General features: G+C 37.8%; 1 pseudogene; it reads right to left on the reverse strand.

The window, feature by feature from the left end:
* Positions 1-1,306: 1,306 nt before the first annotated feature.
* On the reverse strand, positions 1,307-7,437 carry LOC133673335 (uncharacterized; annotated as a pseudogene).
* Positions 7,438-8,194: the final 757 nt, after the last annotated feature.

Genomic DNA, 8,194 nt, shown 5'->3' on the forward strand with positions numbered 1-8,194 from the left:
TCCTCCTGTCTGATAACCAGCTCCAGACACAACTCCTGAATCAATCAAGTGTCATTATATCATTAGTCCATCAATATTTTTCTTACGTGCCAAAAAACAAAGCACGTAATATTTTTATTTGTAATTTATTCTAATAAAAATTCATTCTCAAATATAACATCATTATTTTACATACAACCTCATATTTAACTCAAGTTACTTCTTTGCTTACTCTATGTTCATAATTCCTCCATAATGCTATCTCTTCATTTAGTCTTTCTTACATTTAAATTATCATGATTAAACATGGTTTGTTTCTAAACATTAACATCAAAACTCATTCTCCCACTTTTTTCCTTCATTTGGCCGAATGTGGTGTTTCTTTTTCCTACCCCAAATTTTTTCTTCATTTACTTGTTATTTCAACTTAGTTTCATTCTATTCCACTTCAATTTCATCATTTTTCCTTCCCCTCCTAATTCCCCCAAATTCACATAAGAACCCTAAGTTCAACAATCTAGGATTTAAGGGAAACTAAGGTAAAATTCCATGAAATTACTTCCTAACTTAATCAAATAAGCTTAATAAAACATCTAAATCAAACATTAAATCCAAACTTCTCATGCTTACCTATTGCTTTTCTTCCAATTTCTCTTCTCTTCCAAAGTTAGCTGAATTCCCCTTCTCAAATCCTCCTTCCTTCACTTGCTTTAGTGTTTTATAGGTGGAACTTGCAAGCTTATAAAGGTATTTTCTCAATTTTCTTATTGTTTTCCTTACTTTTCCCTCTTTCTCTCACGTTATGCTCTGTTTCTCTTTTTATCTTTTTGTTTCTGCCCTTTTGGCAGTTAATAGAAGAGAAGGATAGCTTATATGTTTTGTTTTCAATGGCAAATTACTATTATACCCTTAATGAATATTTTTTTCCTCTTTGACGGTCTTTATTTTTTTTGCTAGCACTACCGAGCTCCATTCATCTTAAACTTTTAACCAGATTTTATTCAATATATTTTAAGATTCCTCATAAAATTTCAGCTCAATCCGATGGTCGGATTGAAAATTACATCTAATAACGTAAAACTAGTCGAATTGTGATTTTTCGTCAAATTTTTGAATTTCTCTAAAAATTCTGAAATTTTAACCCAAGCTAAGGTATCATATTAGAAGGCTTCACACAAAATTTCAGAATGTTTTGATAACCCAATCAAGAGTTACGAATTCTTTTGTTTTACATAAAACTAGTCAATTTATGATTTTTCGTCAAATTTTTGAATTTCTCTAAAAATTCTGAAATTTTAACCCAAGCTAAGGTATCATATTAGAAGGCTCAACGCAAAATTTCTGAATTTTTAGATAACCCAATCAAGAGTTACGATTTTTTTTGTTTTACATAAAATTAGTTAATTTATGATTTTTCGCTCGGAGGTTTTACATTCTCCCCTTCTAAAAAAAATTTCGTCCTCGAAATTTAAATTCATACCTATATAAGAAAATAATCCAGGATACTTCTTCATCATTTCTGACTCTCTCTCCCAGGTTTCTTCTTCTATTTGAGAGTTTCTCCACAATACTTTTACTAACGGCATCCTTTTATTCCGTAATTCCTTTATACTTCGGTCCATAATTCGCACAGGCTGTACCTCCATAGTTAAATCTTCTCGCACTTCCATCGAAATTTGTGGCAAAATTCGTGTAGGATCCAAATTTACTTTCCGCAGCATCGAGACATGAAACACATTATGTATCCTATCTAACTGTGGTGGCAACAGTACACAATAGGCAACCGTCCCAATTCTTTCTATAATTTTATATGGCCCGATATACCTGGGTGCTAATTTTCCTTTCATTCCAAACCGAATCACATGCTTCCATGGAGCAACCTTTAAAAATACCATATCTCCAATTTGAAACTCTAGAGGTCTCCGTCGATTATCTGCATAGCTCTTTTGCCGGTCTTGAGCTTCTTTCATCCTTTCCTTTATCACCTTCACCTTATCAACCGTGATCTGCACCAGTTCAGGTCCCAATAATTTTCTTTCCCCAACTTCATCCCAACATACTGCAGTTCGACATCTCCTTCCATACAATGCTTCATATGGTGCCATTCCAATAGTAGATTGATGGTATAAGTAAATTCTACTAATGACAAATGATCCTCCCATTGACCTCCAAACTCTAGAATACAAGACCACAATAAATCTTCTAAAATCTGTATTGTCCTTTTAGATTGTCCATCAGTCTGTGGATGAAAAGCTGTGCATAGATTCAATCTGGTACCCAAAGCCCGTTGTATACACGGCCATAACCTTGATGTAAACCGAGGATCCCTATCGGAAACTATAGAAACTGGTACACCATGCAATCTCACCACCTCTTTAATATATAATTGAGCTAATTTTTCAACTGAATCCCCCATCTTCATAGGCAAAAACAAAGAAGACTTTGGCAGTCTATCCACTTTCACCCATATAGCATCGTGTCCTTTCCTGCTTCTTGGTAACCCAGATACAAAATCCATAGTGATATTCTCCCATTTCCATTCTGGAATCGGAAGAGGCTGTAATTCTCCAGCCGGTCGTTGATGCTCTACTTTCACCTGCTGACATATGGCACACTTGGCCACATATTCTGCTATCTCCTTTTTCATGTTTGGCCACCAGTAATTCTCCTTCAAATCTCTATACATTTTCGTGCTCCTTGGATGGATCGCCAATTTAGACTCATGAGCTTCTTTTAAAACTTCACCTTTTAAAACCTTGTCATCAGGTAAATATATTCTTTTTCCCATCACTACGAGCCCATCATTCGACACTTGAAATAAAGAGTCTTGGCCGACTTTTACATTATTCATTTCTTTCTTTACTTCGGGATCTTCACCTTGAACTTTTCGAATCTTTTCTCTCATATCAGATTGTAGCACTAACATTGCCAGTAACATTCCTCCTGAAGTCACATCCAAATGCACATTTAGCCCACCAAGTTCCAAGAGTTCTTTATCACCTCGCACTAGTAAGCCACCAATAAAAGCTTTATTCTTCCGACTCAGAGCATCTGCCACCACATTTGCTTTCCCCAGGTGATAGTCAATAATACAATCATAATCTTTGATAAGCTCCATCCATCTCCTCTACCGCATATTCAATTCTTTTTGTGACAACAAGTATTTTAAACTTTTATGATCTGTAAAAATCTGTACCTGTACTCCGTACAAATAATGCCTCCATATCCAAAAAGCAAACACCACAGCTACTAACTCCAAATCATGTACTGGATAGTTCACCTCATGTGGTTTTAACTGTCTGGATGCATAAGCGATTACCCTTCCGTGCTGCATAAGTACACAACCCAAACCCTTACTGGAAGCATTGCTATACACGACAAATCCCTTTTGTTCTTTTGGTAAAGCCAATACTGGGGCTGAAGTTAACCTGGATTTTAACTCTTGAAAACTTGTTTCACACTCCTTTGACCATTCAAACTTAACTTCCTTCCGAGTTAGCCGAGTCATTGGAGAGGCTATCGTAGAACATCCTTCTATAAATCTTCTATAATATCCAGCTAAGCCCAGAAAACTACGAATTTCAGTCACATTCGTAGGTCTTTCTCATCTCAAGACTGCTTCTATCTTCTTTGGATCCACACTGATACCATTCTCCGATATCACATGACCCAAAAATACTACTTCATTCAGCCAAAATTCAAATTTTACTCAGCTTCGCATACAACTTATTTCTCCTTAAGGTCTCTAACACTTCTCTAAAGTGATTTGCATGTTCCATTTGTGATGAAGAATATATTAGTATATCATCAATAAACACTACTACAAACTTATCCAGATAGGATCAAAAAACCCGATTCATCAAATCCATAAATATCGCTGGGGCATTAGTTAATCCAAAAGGCATCACCACAAACTCATAATGCCCGTAGCGAGTTCTAAAAGCTGTTTTCTGCATATCTTTCTCCTTTATTGTCACCTGATGATACCCTGACCTCAAGTCTATTTTTGAAAATACACATGCCCCTTTTAACTGATCAAACAAATCATCAATTCGTGGAAGGGGGTACTTATTTTTTACAGTCACTTTATTGAGCTGCTTGTAATCTATACAGAGCCGTAATGTTCCATCTTTCTTTTTAACAAATAACACAGGAGCCCCCCAAGGTGAAACACTAGGGCGGATAAACCCTTTATCCAGCAATTCTTGTAACTGTATTTTCAATTCCACCAATTCTGTCGGCGCCATTCGATACGGTGCCTGAGCTACTGGTGTAGTTCCAGGCAGTGTTTCTATCGAAACTTCTACTTCTCTCTCAGGTGGTAGCCCGGGTAATTCCTTTGGAAATACATCTGGAAACTCTCTTACTACAGGTATTTTATCCAACTCTATTCCTTTCTTTTCCAAATCTACTACATAGGCAAGATAAGTTGTACATCCCTTTCTTAATAGTTTTCTAGCCGTCATGACCGAAATTATACTATTTGGTATGATGTTCCTCTCTCCTCTAAACTCTACCCTCCTACCACCCTCATCTTGGAGAGTTACTGTTTTAGTAAAACAATCTATTTGGGCTTTGTATGTTACTAGCGAATCCATTCCCAAAATCATCTCAAAATCATACAAGTCTAGTGGTAATAAATCTACCCTCATTTCAACATCTCCTATTTTTACCCGACAACCCCTATATACATACTCTATAAGTACAGTTTCCCCTAGAGGTGTACCAATTACTACCCCTTTTTCCACTCTCATAGGTTGCACTTTCAATTTATCTTTCCATTTTCTAGCTACAAAGGAATGGGTAGCACCAGGATCAATCAATGTATATACATGTTGAGATTCTAATAGTAAAGTACCTGCAACAACATCAGTGGCAACTCGCACATCTTCCTGAGTCATACGGAAAACTCTTCCTTGAGCTCTCCCTCCTTGTACTCGAGGTCAGCCTCGAACGGCACTAGTCCCAGACTGGGCAGGTCTACCCGGCCTGTCCACAGTCACAGACTGCTGCTGGCTCTATCATGAAAAACCTTGTCTTTGTGTCTGCCCCATAGTCCTCTGAGGACACTCCCTCCTACGATGCCCCGATTCTCCACAATAATAACATGCAGCATCTAGATAGGGGCAATCCCTCCATCTATGTTCCTGTCTACATATATAACATCTGCCAAATGTGACCGAACAATCTCCAGGATGTCTACGCTCGCATCTCACACACAGAGGATAAGTAGTCATCCTGGAGCCCTCTACGACTCCTCCTGGTAAACTAGTATGTGGTCGTGACCACCCTCCCTGTGAGCTCTGCATAGGTCTACTCGATGTACCGCCTGATCCAAGATTTCCTCCCTTCTTTCTGAACTGACCAAAATGTCCTCCTTTTCCCTTTTTTGGAAATAGAGGTCTCCCTATAAATGATGTAGGCTCCTTACGCTTTTCTGTTCCCATAGTACCCTGTCCATCACCTTCCCGCCACCCTGCGGCTGCCACGGCCTCTAGAGATTGAGCGGCCACTATAAAATCTCTTACTGTCGGGAACTGCAAAGCAGCCAATCCCATCCTCAACTCCTGTCGGAGTCCATCTCGGAGTCTCTCGATCCGATGCTGCTCAGTCGGTAAATAAACAGAAGCAAACATAGAGAGGTCTTGAAACCACCTCTCATATTCCAATATTGTCATATCTTCCTGTGTAAGAGCCAAGAACTCCTGTTCTTTGATCTTTCGATGCTGTCGGGAATAATACTGGTTCTCAAACTCTGTCCTGAAATCCCTCCATCTAAGCGTCTCAGCAGCCCATCTCTCTTTAACAATATCCCACCATGTCTGGGCTCTGTCCGATAATAGCTGAGTAGCACAATCCACTCAGAGCTCTGCTGGTACTGCTATTTGATCCATAGACCTCTCTATCTTTCGTAACCATCGCCCAGCTATCTCAGCATCCTCCTCTCCTATAAATGCCTCACAACCTAATTCTCTCATACTCTTTACCCATCGAACTAAGGTGACCACATTATCCCTGAGGGTAGTACTCAATGGTCCCGCCATCTCTGTCATCACTGCACGAACCAACTGTGCAAAATAAGCTGGATCTGGATATGGTAGAGGTGCAACCCCAGGGGGTGCTGCTGGTGCTACTGCAGGCGCTACTGTTGGTGGGATTCTGCACACCTTTAGTAAGTATATCAGCAAGTTGTTCCCTAGTAGGCATATAAGGTATGCAACTCAGTCCACTCTTTATTTTTTCTTTGATGAAGTGTATGTCCACTTCCGCGTGTTTAGTTCTATGATGTTGTACTAGATTCTATGCTATTCCAATGGCAAACTTATTGTCACGGTACAATCTCATTGGTTATTCCCATTTGATTCTTAAATCTTCTAGGATAATCTTTATCCATAATAACTCATAAATTCCAAGTGTCATTGATCTGAATTCTGCTTCTGCACTTGATCTTGAAACAACATTCTATTTTTTGCTCCTCCATGTCATAATATTTCCTCCTAGCAGAGTACAATAACCTGATGTTGGCCTTCTATTTGTTAAGGCACAAACATAATCATCATCTGTGTAGCATTCAAGTTTCATATTCTCATATTTCTTTTTCAGGGGTAGACTTTAAGTATATAAGGAGTCTATAAACTGCTTGTAGGTGTAAATCCTTTGGATTATGCATGAATTGGCTCACCACACTCACTGCATAAGCAATGTCTGAACAAGTGTGAGCTAAGTAGATCAGCTTACCAACTAGCCTTTGGTATTGTCCTTTATCAGTTGTGGCTCTTTCCTCATCATTATCAAGTCTATAATTTAAGTCAATAGTTGTCTCACATGGTTTACAATCTACCATTTTTGTCTCCTTTAGAAGGTCCAGAATATACTTCTGTTGAGAGATAAAAATTCCTTTTTCTGAATGTGTTACTTCTATGCCAAGAAAATATTTCAGCTTCCCCAGCTCTTTGATTTCAAATTCTATAGAAAGTCTTTTTCTTAATATATATCTTTCTTTAAGATCATCACCTGTTATTATAATATCATCAATATAAACAATTAGAATAGTAACTCCCCCTGAAATGAAATGTTTGATGAACAAAGTATGATCTCCTTGACTTCGTTGATATCCCATTGAAACCATGGCTTGTGTGAACCTTTCAAACCATGCTCTAGGTGACTGTTTTAGCCCATATATTGCCTTCTTTAGTTTATAAACCTGATCGGGAAGTAGAGAGTGACTGAATCCTGGTGGTAGATCCTTACACACCTCTTCTTCCAACTCTCCATGTAAGAAAACATTCTTTACATCATATTGCTGCATACACCATCCAAAATTAGCAGATAGAGAAAACAAAATTTGAATGGTGTTCATCTTAGCAACTGGATCAAATGTCTATTGATAGTCTATTCCAAAAGTTTGTGTATACCCTTTTGTAACTAGCCTGACTTTATATCTTTTACAGCTGCCATCGACTTTATATTTTAGAGTATAGACCCACTTACACCCTACTATTTTTTTCTCTTTTTGTAACTCAACTATTTCCCATGTTTGATTCCTCTCTAGTGCATTCATCTATTCTCTTATAACAGTTTTCTATTTCTCATTACTTAGAGCCTCATGCAAGGTTTTTGGGATAGGTATGGTGTTTATTTTTTAGAGAAAGGTTCTGTATGATGGTGAAAACTTTTCAAATGACATAAAGTTAGCTATAGGATATAACAGATTCTTAGTGCATTCTCTCATCCCTTTTCTAATTGCAATTGGCTAATCAAGGCCATTAGTATCAGGAGTAGATAAGGATGGATGAAAAGTTTCATTACCTTGCTCTGGTTTAGATTCTTGGGCTTACAAGAGAGTCTGATCAGGCTGTACCCTTCTTCTATATAACTGAAGAGGTCAGTGAGTAGTAGTTTCTCCCTGCAGAGTTTCTCTTGTAAGGTTTGGAGACTTAGTGGGTGGTGAATTCAAAGATGATTACTACCGAGATAGGATTTGGAAGGAAAAAATGTCAAAAACATTTTTATGCTTATCTTTTGTGTTTATGTTGCCCTCCTGAAGATAACACTTGTTGAAGAAAGGTTGATTTTCATTAAAAGTGATATCTTTTAACACAAGAAATTGTTTTGAAGGTGGATGATAACATTTTGTAACCTTTTTGTGTGATGGAATACCTTATGAAAACACACTTAAGAGCTCTAGCATCAAGTTTGTCTTGGTGATATTTAT

Source organism: Populus nigra, chromosome 14, assembly GCF_951802175.1.
Source record: "Populus nigra chromosome 14, ddPopNigr1.1, whole genome shotgun sequence".
Taxonomy (NCBI): Eukaryota; Viridiplantae; Streptophyta; class Magnoliopsida; order Malpighiales; family Salicaceae; genus Populus; species Populus nigra.